This window comes from Microtus pennsylvanicus, chromosome X (genome assembly GCF_037038515.1).
Source record: "Microtus pennsylvanicus isolate mMicPen1 chromosome X, mMicPen1.hap1, whole genome shotgun sequence".
In the NCBI taxonomy this organism is placed as follows: Eukaryota; Metazoa; Chordata; class Mammalia; order Rodentia; family Cricetidae; genus Microtus; species Microtus pennsylvanicus.
This window is the reverse complement of record NC_134601.1, coordinates 20,423,764-20,432,710: the sequence shown is the minus strand read 5'-3', so window position 1 is coordinate 20,432,710 and position 8,947 is coordinate 20,423,764. Positions and strand designations below refer to the sequence as shown.

Here is an 8,947-nt window from a genome sequence, read left to right as displayed (position 1 = left end):
GCCTAGGATGGCCTTGAACTCATGGAGATCCACCTGCCTCTGCCTCCTGAGTGCTGGGATGAAAGGTGTGCACCACCATTGCCTGGCTTTTATGACTACCTAGTGGCTTGGCTCTGCACTCTGATCATCAGGCAAGCTTTATTTGTTGATCACAAACAAAATATCATTACAGAACACATCATATCACAAACAGGAATACTGGGTGTCAAGTTGGGAGTGTAGCTCCCTGCCCCTCACATCTATCCCAGCTCCCAGGCCTGGTCTGGACTCCAAATCCCAGCAGGCCAGGTCCTGACCCCACCCACGAGGGTTCAGGACCACTCCCCAGGGTATTTAAGTGATCCCCCAAAAGAGGAACACATGGTGTCCCTTTCTTCCTCCCAGGGGTCGTGTTCCAGTGGCTTCCCAGTTCCCCCCGCCACCCAAGAGCACAGATCTTCTGTTAAACCTGGATATTTCTTAATTTGGCTTGTTTTGATTTGGCTTGATTGGGAATTTTTGCGTCAGCAGGGAGCTCGCGTTAAGAAATATTCCTAACATTTTGGAGGTTTCTCCGAGCTAGGGCAAGCCCTTTCAATGCGGCAGGCCACGCGTTGAAAGGCCCCTAGTCTATAATTCGAGCTCTCTATGCCATGCTTAAAACCGGTTTCTGGGCTACAGCGGCTGCATCTTGGTGAGTTCCTTTTCTTGTCTATGCTATAGGGTTTTGGGGGGACCCATTCATACTTATTTTGTCATTTTCGGATTCCTGCTGAAGTCGTGAGCTCACTCTGGGAATTCGAGTACCAGGTGTCAGCCAATCCCATGGGATCGGGCTTGGCTGAGGCGGAGATCTGTTTGTCCTGAGTCACAGGGCATCCAGTCTCCGTGACCCCTTTTGGACCTAAGAGCCATTTTGGAGGATGCTCTGAAATGGACTTAGGCCACGTGATTGGGCATAGACTCTAAAATGGGCACTTACAGTTCAAAGCCTCTTACAAAAATCTTTTGCCCCTGTAAGCCTCTTACAAAAATCTTTTAAAATTGAGTCTGATACAAAGAAACAGAGCTTACATATATATGTCCATGGTTTTTGGTCTCTGCTCTCTCCCCCCCCTCCCCTTAGTAGCCAGTGTCTCACAGCACCAGAGGCACTGGCTGCTCCCCTACTCCCTCAAGCCTGTACTACCTAATCCCCCTCCTGCAGAGCAACATTCTTTCCCCTCCCTTTCCCAATTTGGAGGTTCAAGGTCAACTTCCACCTTCCCCTCCCCTCCTACCTCACTGCTCCACTCCTGGACCCCCTCTGCTCACTGGGCTAGCCCCTCCCACGCTCCCTTTTCTCTTCTAAATCTCTCTCAGGTAGAAAAGCGGCTAGGTTCCTTTTCTACTAATCATTCTGCTTCCTCAGTCAGTACCAGATATTAGGAAAGAGTTAAAAGGTTGAGGATGGTCCCCAAACTCCTATATGGGAATTGGTGAAAATGGTCTTTAAAGTTTTTAATGCCCGAGAGAAATCAGCTGAGTCTTCCCAACAGACAAAGCTACAACTATCTACAGGCCCAGGCCTTACCAGCTGCCCTAAGGTCACAGGAAGGGGGACAAGGGAAGTCAATCACAGAGCTCTATCAAGTGTGGCCTAAATGGTCACATAGCGTGATATTGCACTACACTTGCTCTGAGGTTGTGCCCTATCTGCCAGCAACCTGGATACTGGAAATCACAATGCCCCCGTGCGGGCTTGTCCTCTATGCCAAGCCACAGAGGTCCAGCCATATCACCATCAGCAAGTGAAACTGTGCCAGCCTTCAAACGTCTCAGCCTTACAGAAGATTGACGCTGCCCAGACTTGGTATATCCCATAGCCCTCTCCTAGCCTAGGGTCATGCTACAAGTTGCGGGTAAGTCCATTACTTTTATTCTCATCTGGGCTTTAAGTTTCCCTCACCAATTTCAGCTATGGAGGTAGATGGGACCCATTCCTCCCCATTTAAAACTCTGCCACTGCCCTACATTCTTGTAGGACAATTTTTTTCTCATCCTTTCTTAGTGATACTGGCTTGCCCACCACATTTACTGGGTGGAGATATCCTTAGCCGCTTCCACAAAGCTTCGTTCCGCTTCTTGGAGCCCCTTTTAACCCTGCCCATCTCCAAGATTTTATTTTACAGGTTCACTCCTCCTGCCAGATGTGTGCCCAGGCCAACCCACAAAGAGCTCTCCACATATACCAGCTTCATGGACACCAGCCAGGCAAAGATTGACAAGGAAACAGCAGGTGTGATGGCTCAGGTTCATGGAGCTCATGTCAGAAGTTCTGAACATCTCCTGGACAATGGAACTCATCAAACAACAACCTACCAAGCTCTCCATTGAACTAGACACCTGCGTTCTCATCTCCCCTAAGGAACAGCTGCCTGCCTTTTCCGTAATGACAGTTCATGGGATGCCTTTCCAGCCATGCCTCTAGCTAAACGTGGACACCTGGCTCTCCCCTTCCCCATGCTGCCCCGTGCCCGCAGGAAGTCGCCAGATTTGAGTCTATGCCCTTTTTTTTCCCCAAAGAGAGCCTAAATGTTTGTCATAATTACCATTCTAATTTTTTGTCACCTCTATATCCAAAGAGTCTGGAATGTCAAGTTGGGAGCATAGGCCCCTGCAGCTCACATCTATCCCAGCCCCCAGGCCTGGTCTGGACTCCAAATCCCAGCAGGCCAGGTCCTGACCCCGCCCTGGGGGTGCGGTCTTTAGTAAGAAGGAATGGTGGACTGCATTCCCACTGGATCCCAAAATAATAAATAAGCTTACCCCCAAAATAATTACATAGAAACTGTATTCATTTAAACACTGCCTGGCCCATTAGTTCTAGCCTCTTATTGGCTAACTCTCACATCTTGATTAACCCATTTTTAATAATTTGTGTAGCACCACAAGACTGTGGCTTACCAGCAAGATTCTAACCTACATCCCTCTCTGGCCAGAGAATCATGGCGTCTGCCCAACTCTGCTTTCTTTCTCCCAGCATTCTGTTCAGTCTACTCCGAATATCTAAACTCCTGTCGTATCAAAAGGCCAAGGCAGTTTCTTTATTTGACCAATGAAAGTAATACATAGACAGATGGCCCTCCTCCTCGAGGGGTCAGGACCACTCCCCAGGGTATTTAAGTGATCCCCCAAAAGAGGAACACATGGTCTCCTTTTCTTTCTCCTGGGGGTCGTGTTCAGGCGGCTTCTCAGTTCCCCCCTCGGGGCCATCCAAGAGTGCAGAACTACCATTAACCCTGGATATTTTTTAATTTGGCTTGTTTTGATTTGGCTTGATTGGGAATTTTTGCGTCAGCAGGGAGCTCACGTTAGGAAATATTCCTAACACTGGGGAAGGGGGAGATTAAAAGCCAGAGGGACATATCCTTTCTAAAAAAATGTGTAAGGACTGCAAAGAAACACACAAGAGAGTGAGGGCAGGGGAAGGGTAGAGGGCTGAGAAAATAAGCCAATGGGACACCTCCTTCCTCAAAGTCATTACTTTCAATACAGGAAACAATATACTGAGATAGCTGAAATGCCATAAAACTAACTCAGATTCCTAATTTTGTAAAAGGTTTAAAAGACCTCATAGAGGACACAAAACAACAGGTGAATAAAGTAAGGCAACCAATTCAAAGACGAGTGAAAAAAGAGACAAGCAATAGATAGCTAAGTGAATGAAATTCAGCTATTTGGAGTACAAACTCAAAATGTGGAGAAAAAACTCAACAAGGAAATTAAGACTCTGAGAGAAAAAAGAAAAATATGAACAGAAGTGTTGGAGATAAATCAGACAAATGAAAAACAGCTTAAAGCTTCTGCTGCTGCTGCCACCTGGCTGTAGGTTGCTGACCAGCTCATCTGCCCCATCTATCAGTCCTTTCCACCCAATCTTTCCCACAGACAGCCCTGCATGACTGACCGGACTCGTCCCTTCCTTCTGTTGTGTTCTTATTAAGGCTTTAGTTCCAGAACCCCATCGGTTTGCTTTCCTGGCTTTTCCTTTGGGCATGGGATGGCGTTGGGGGTGGGTGTGAGGGTGTCAGTCTGGAATGTCAAGTTGGGAGCTTAGGCCCCTGTCTCTCCCATCTATCCCAGCCCCCAGGCCTGGTCTGAACTGCAAATCCCATTGTGTGGGTAGAGGGCAAGGTGGGCCTAGTTGGAGGAACTAGGCGTGGGGGTGGTACTGGGTGCTAGTGGCCACAGGCTGGTCTTCCTCTGGGCAGGAGGTGGGAGTGGAAGGTGGGGGAGGAGGGTGAGATGGGCCTAGTTGCAGGATCACAGTAGTGTTTGGGGTGCAGGTGTGGAAGGCAGGCAGGGATGGTGGAGGAACAGCCTCTCTGGAATGGAAACAAAGAGGACCTGGGTAGGGGGTACACGACTGGGCCCTGAACCAGTGTGGGTCAGCCCGGCCAGCTGCATCAGATAGATAGCCTCCTCAGGAGACCACAGAGCAGAAGGGACCCCTGTACAAAGGTGGGCTTTTGGCTGGAGATGCAGATGTGAACATAACAGTGGCATGTGGGCTCTAGGGCCATGGAGGATTATGATTCGTTATTTATCCTGGCATTGTCAGCAAGATCTACCAGGAGGCTGCATTGGTAATGGGTGTAAGTGATCTGTAAACTACCAATGGCTCCCGCCAGGCCAGGGCCAGTTCTAGCCTGAGCAGGCTGGTCTCAGGTTGGTGGAGGCCTAGGATCCAGACGCTAGGTCCCGCCCCACAGACGGTCATTTGCATACTTAATGGCACTCGGCCTCACCCGCCTCTCAATCGGCAGCACCCAGGCCCCGCTCCCACAGGTTGTTATTTACAGATGGGTCCTGCTGTCAGACAGATACCACCTGACCTCCCTGACTAACGTAGGTAGTGGCCGGACCCGCCTCCAGCAGCGCTCTTTGCATATCACCATGGCAACTGGTGAGCGCTGGTTGCCTGCTGCAGCAAGGCGGAGACAGAGGTGACGCGGATTGCTGCGACGACCAAGATCCCAGCCTTAGTGGTGACTGTGCCAGTCCGCGTTCCCCACCCGGAAGTCAGGAGGTGCGGCCTGTCGGCCAACATGGCGGTGGGCTTAGCGGCTGCCGTGAGCAGCGGCGCGTCATGCTTTGATCCTGCGGACTTCTTGTGCCGCATCTGGCACGTGTCCAACAAGCTCAAGATCTTCCCAGGAGATGTGTTCCAGGCCGGAATTTGTTAATTACAAACATGGGAGGAGAAAGACCACCGATCTAAATAATCTTAGCCAGATTAAATAAAACCTTTTATTTTTGTAGGCAAAGTGCCTTCCTCTTAGGTGGGGTTAATGATGTCAGCATTAGATGTGGGGAAGATAGACAAGGCTTTTGTAGCTCGAAGGGGTTTTTTAATGGATTTGCCAGACAACATAGGTGGGATTATGGAGAACATAAGCATAAGAAGTTAGTTCTAACAACCCTCTCAAACAAAGACATTGCTACCAGGTAGCACAAGAAGTCCGCAGGATCAAAGCATGACGCGCCGCTGCTCACGGCAGCCGCTAAGCCCACCGCCATGTTGGCCGACAGGCCGCACCTCCTGACTTCCGGGTGGGGAACGCGGACTGGCACAGTCACCACTAAGGCTGGGATCTTGGTCGTCGCAGCAATCCGCGTCACCTCTGTCTCCGCCTTGCTGCAGCAGGCAACCAGCGCTCACCAGTTGCCATGGTGATATGCAAAGAGCGCTGCTGGAGGCGGGTCCGGCCACTACCTACGTTAGTCAGGGAGGTCAGGTGGTATCTGTCTGACAGCAGGACCCATCTGTAAATAACAACCTGTGGGAGCGGGGCCTGGGTGCTGCCGATTGAGAGGCGGGTGAGGCCGAGTGCCATTAAGTATGCAAATGACCGTCTGTGGGGCGGGACCTAGCGTCTGGATCCTAGGCCTCCACCAACCTGAGACCAGCCTGCTCAGGCTAGAACTGGCCCTGGCCTGGCGGGAGCCATTGGTAGTTTACAGATCACTTACACCCATTACCAATGCAGCCTCCTGGTAGATCTTGCTGACAATGCCAGGATAAATAACGAATCATAATCCTCCATGGCCCTAGAGCCCACATGCCACTGTTATGTTCACATCTGCATCTCCAGCCAAAAGCCCACCTTTGTACAGGGGTCCCTTCTGCTCTGTGGTCTCCTGAGAAGGCTATCTATCTGATGCAGCTGGCCGGGCTGACCCACACTGGTTCAGGGCCCAGTCGTGTACCCCCTACCCAGGTCCTCTTTGTTTCCATTCCAGAGAGGCTGTTCCTCCACCATCCCTGCCTGCCTTCCACACCTGCACCCCAAACACTACTGTGATCCTGCAACTAGGCCCATCTCACCCTCCTCCCCCACCTTCCACTCCCACCTCCTGCCCAGAGGAAGACCAGCCTGTGGCCACTAGCACCCAGTACCACCCCCACGCCTAGTTCCTCCAACTAGGCCCACTTTGCCCTCTACCCACACAATGGGATTTGCAGTCCAGACCAGGCCTGGGGGCTGGGATAGGTGCGAGAGACAGGGGCCTAAGCTCCCAACTTGACATTCCAGACTGACACCCTCACACCCACCCCCAACGCCATCCCATGCCCAAAGGAAAAGCCAGGGAAGCAAACCGATGGGGTTCTGGAATTAAAGCCTTAATAAGAACACAACAGAAGGAAGGGACGAGTCCGGTCAGTCATGCAGGGCTGTCTGTGGGAAAGGTTGGGTGGAAAGGACTGATAGATGGGGCAGATGAGCTGGTCAGCAACCTACAGCCAGGCTTATGTGGAAAAAGACTCTAAAGTAATTATAAAAGGTTTATTGAGAGTTCATCAATTAGAGGGTATAGACCCAGGAGAGATTATAGTGCCTTTTACTGCTGATGAAATAAAACAGTTATGGGAAGTCAATAAACCATGGCAAAGAGCTTGTGCTAATTTTGGGGGAGAAATTAATAGCAACTATCCCAAAAGTGATAGACTTAACCTTATAAAGAGAACTTCTTGGAATCTTCCCCAAATTTTATATGATGTTCCAATAACTGGAGCCCATACATTTTAAACTGTTGCAAATAAATCAGCAAAGGCAGGTTATGAATCAGAATTAAGTAAGGGGAACAAAGCCCTTATAATTCTGTTCAGAAGGCAGAATTTTATGCTATTCTCGTGGTGCTAAGGAATTTTAAAGAACATCTCAATAAAGTTACTGATTCACAATATGCAGAAAGAGTTGTTTTGCATATTGAAATCGCTGAGTTTATACCAGATGATACAGAATTGACTTCATTATTCATACAAGTTCAAGATATAATCAGGAATAGGCTCTGTCCCTCTTGCTATAGGCCCAGAGAAAAACAATTTATCTCAAGTATAAGACAAGGACTTTAAAATAGCAATTGTGAATATGTCCAATGACCTTAAAGAAGAAATAAATAAATGCCTCATTGAAGACCATGAAATCAAAACCTAACAGTTGAATAAAATAAGAAAAACAATTTAAGATATGAAAATAGACTTTAACAAAAAAATAGAATCACTAAAGAAAAGTCAAACTGAAATAAAACTGAAAATGAAAGATTCAGGAAGTCAAACAAAAAGTTTAGAGGTGAATCCTCGCGGTGCACATGCGCCACGTCCTTACACCGTCTCTGGGCGCCTGGGTCTGCATGGGAAGATGGCAGCGGTTGCGTCCAAGTCAGTGTTGTTCCTGTGTCTCGTAACATTTGCCGGTCACCCATTGCAGAAGCAGTTTTCAGGAAAATGGTAATTGATGAGAATGTTTCAGCTAATTGGGCCATTGACAGCAGCGCTGTTTCCGTCTGGAACGTGGGCCGGCCCCCAGACCCAAGAGCTGTCAGCTGCCTAAGAAATCATGGCATTAGCACAGCCCATAAGGCAAGACAGATTACAAAAGAAGACTTTGCCACATTCGATTATATACTATGTATGGATGAAAGCAATCTGAGAGATTTGAATAGAAAAAGTAATCAAGTTAAAAACTGCAAAGCTAAAATTGAGCTACTTAGGAGCTATGATCCACAGAAACAACTCATTATTGAAGATCCCTATTATGGCAATGACTCTGACTTCGAAGTGGTGGACCAGCAATGCCTCAGGTGCTGCAAGGCTTTCCTGGAGAAGACTCACTAGGTGGTCCTGCCACCACCATTGAGCAGCTCACTCACCAGAGCCGTGCCCAAGGGGGATGCCAGTCCTTAGCCCCGTGTCCCACCTGTCTCTTCAGCTGACTTTCTGTTTATCTTTAAAACATCTGTAGGTCGAAGTTAGGTGTATGTTCAGAAGGGTAAAAATATTAGAGTAAGACAGTGTGAGGTGTGGCTAAGTATTCTTAGATTAATTGAACCTTTCCTCTCACCTTGTCCTAATTAGAAAATAGTGGAACAAGGAAATATGGAACAAACTAGAACCCAATAAAGTAAGAATGACCTACAAGGTCTGGGTCTGCCTCTGAGCCCAGCCAGCCTGGGTGGTCTGGTCTTACTAAAGTGTGCGCATGGCCAGCACCCAGTGGTACCATTCGCTTGCCTTATACCTCTCTATCCTAGACTCTTGTGACAATAATTCCATCCATATCAGCCTTCCACTTAACACTGGAAGATTTAAACTCAGACACACTGAAGGCATTTAATATTTGAGAGAGAAGACAAACTGGATGTGGTGATACAGGCCTGCACTCCCAGCAGGCCGACCTGGGCTGTGCACTGACAATGGGAGCAACAGATGTAGGAAGTTAGCAGTGTTACTCTTACTTGGTTTTTGTCCAGTGTTTTGTTGTCCTGTTTGAGCCACTTTGCCTCTTAATGCAAAGGTGGTGTGTGCTTAAATAGTGGTGTGTCTGTAGTGTCCCTTCATCAGCGTTGTAGAGAGTTACCCGCAAGCATAAGTCATTCTAGTGCGTTGCAGGACAGTGACCTCATATTCATGGCTGTATATCGG

The 8,947-nt window shown here is 48.6% G+C and overlaps 1 pseudogene; it reads left to right on the top strand.

Moving 5' to 3' along the window:
- Positions 1-7,664: 7,664 nt before the first annotated feature.
- LOC142840646 (low molecular weight phosphotyrosine protein phosphatase pseudogene) lies at positions 7,665-8,628 on the top strand (annotated as a pseudogene).
- The last annotated feature ends 319 nt before the right edge of the window (positions 8,629-8,947 follow it).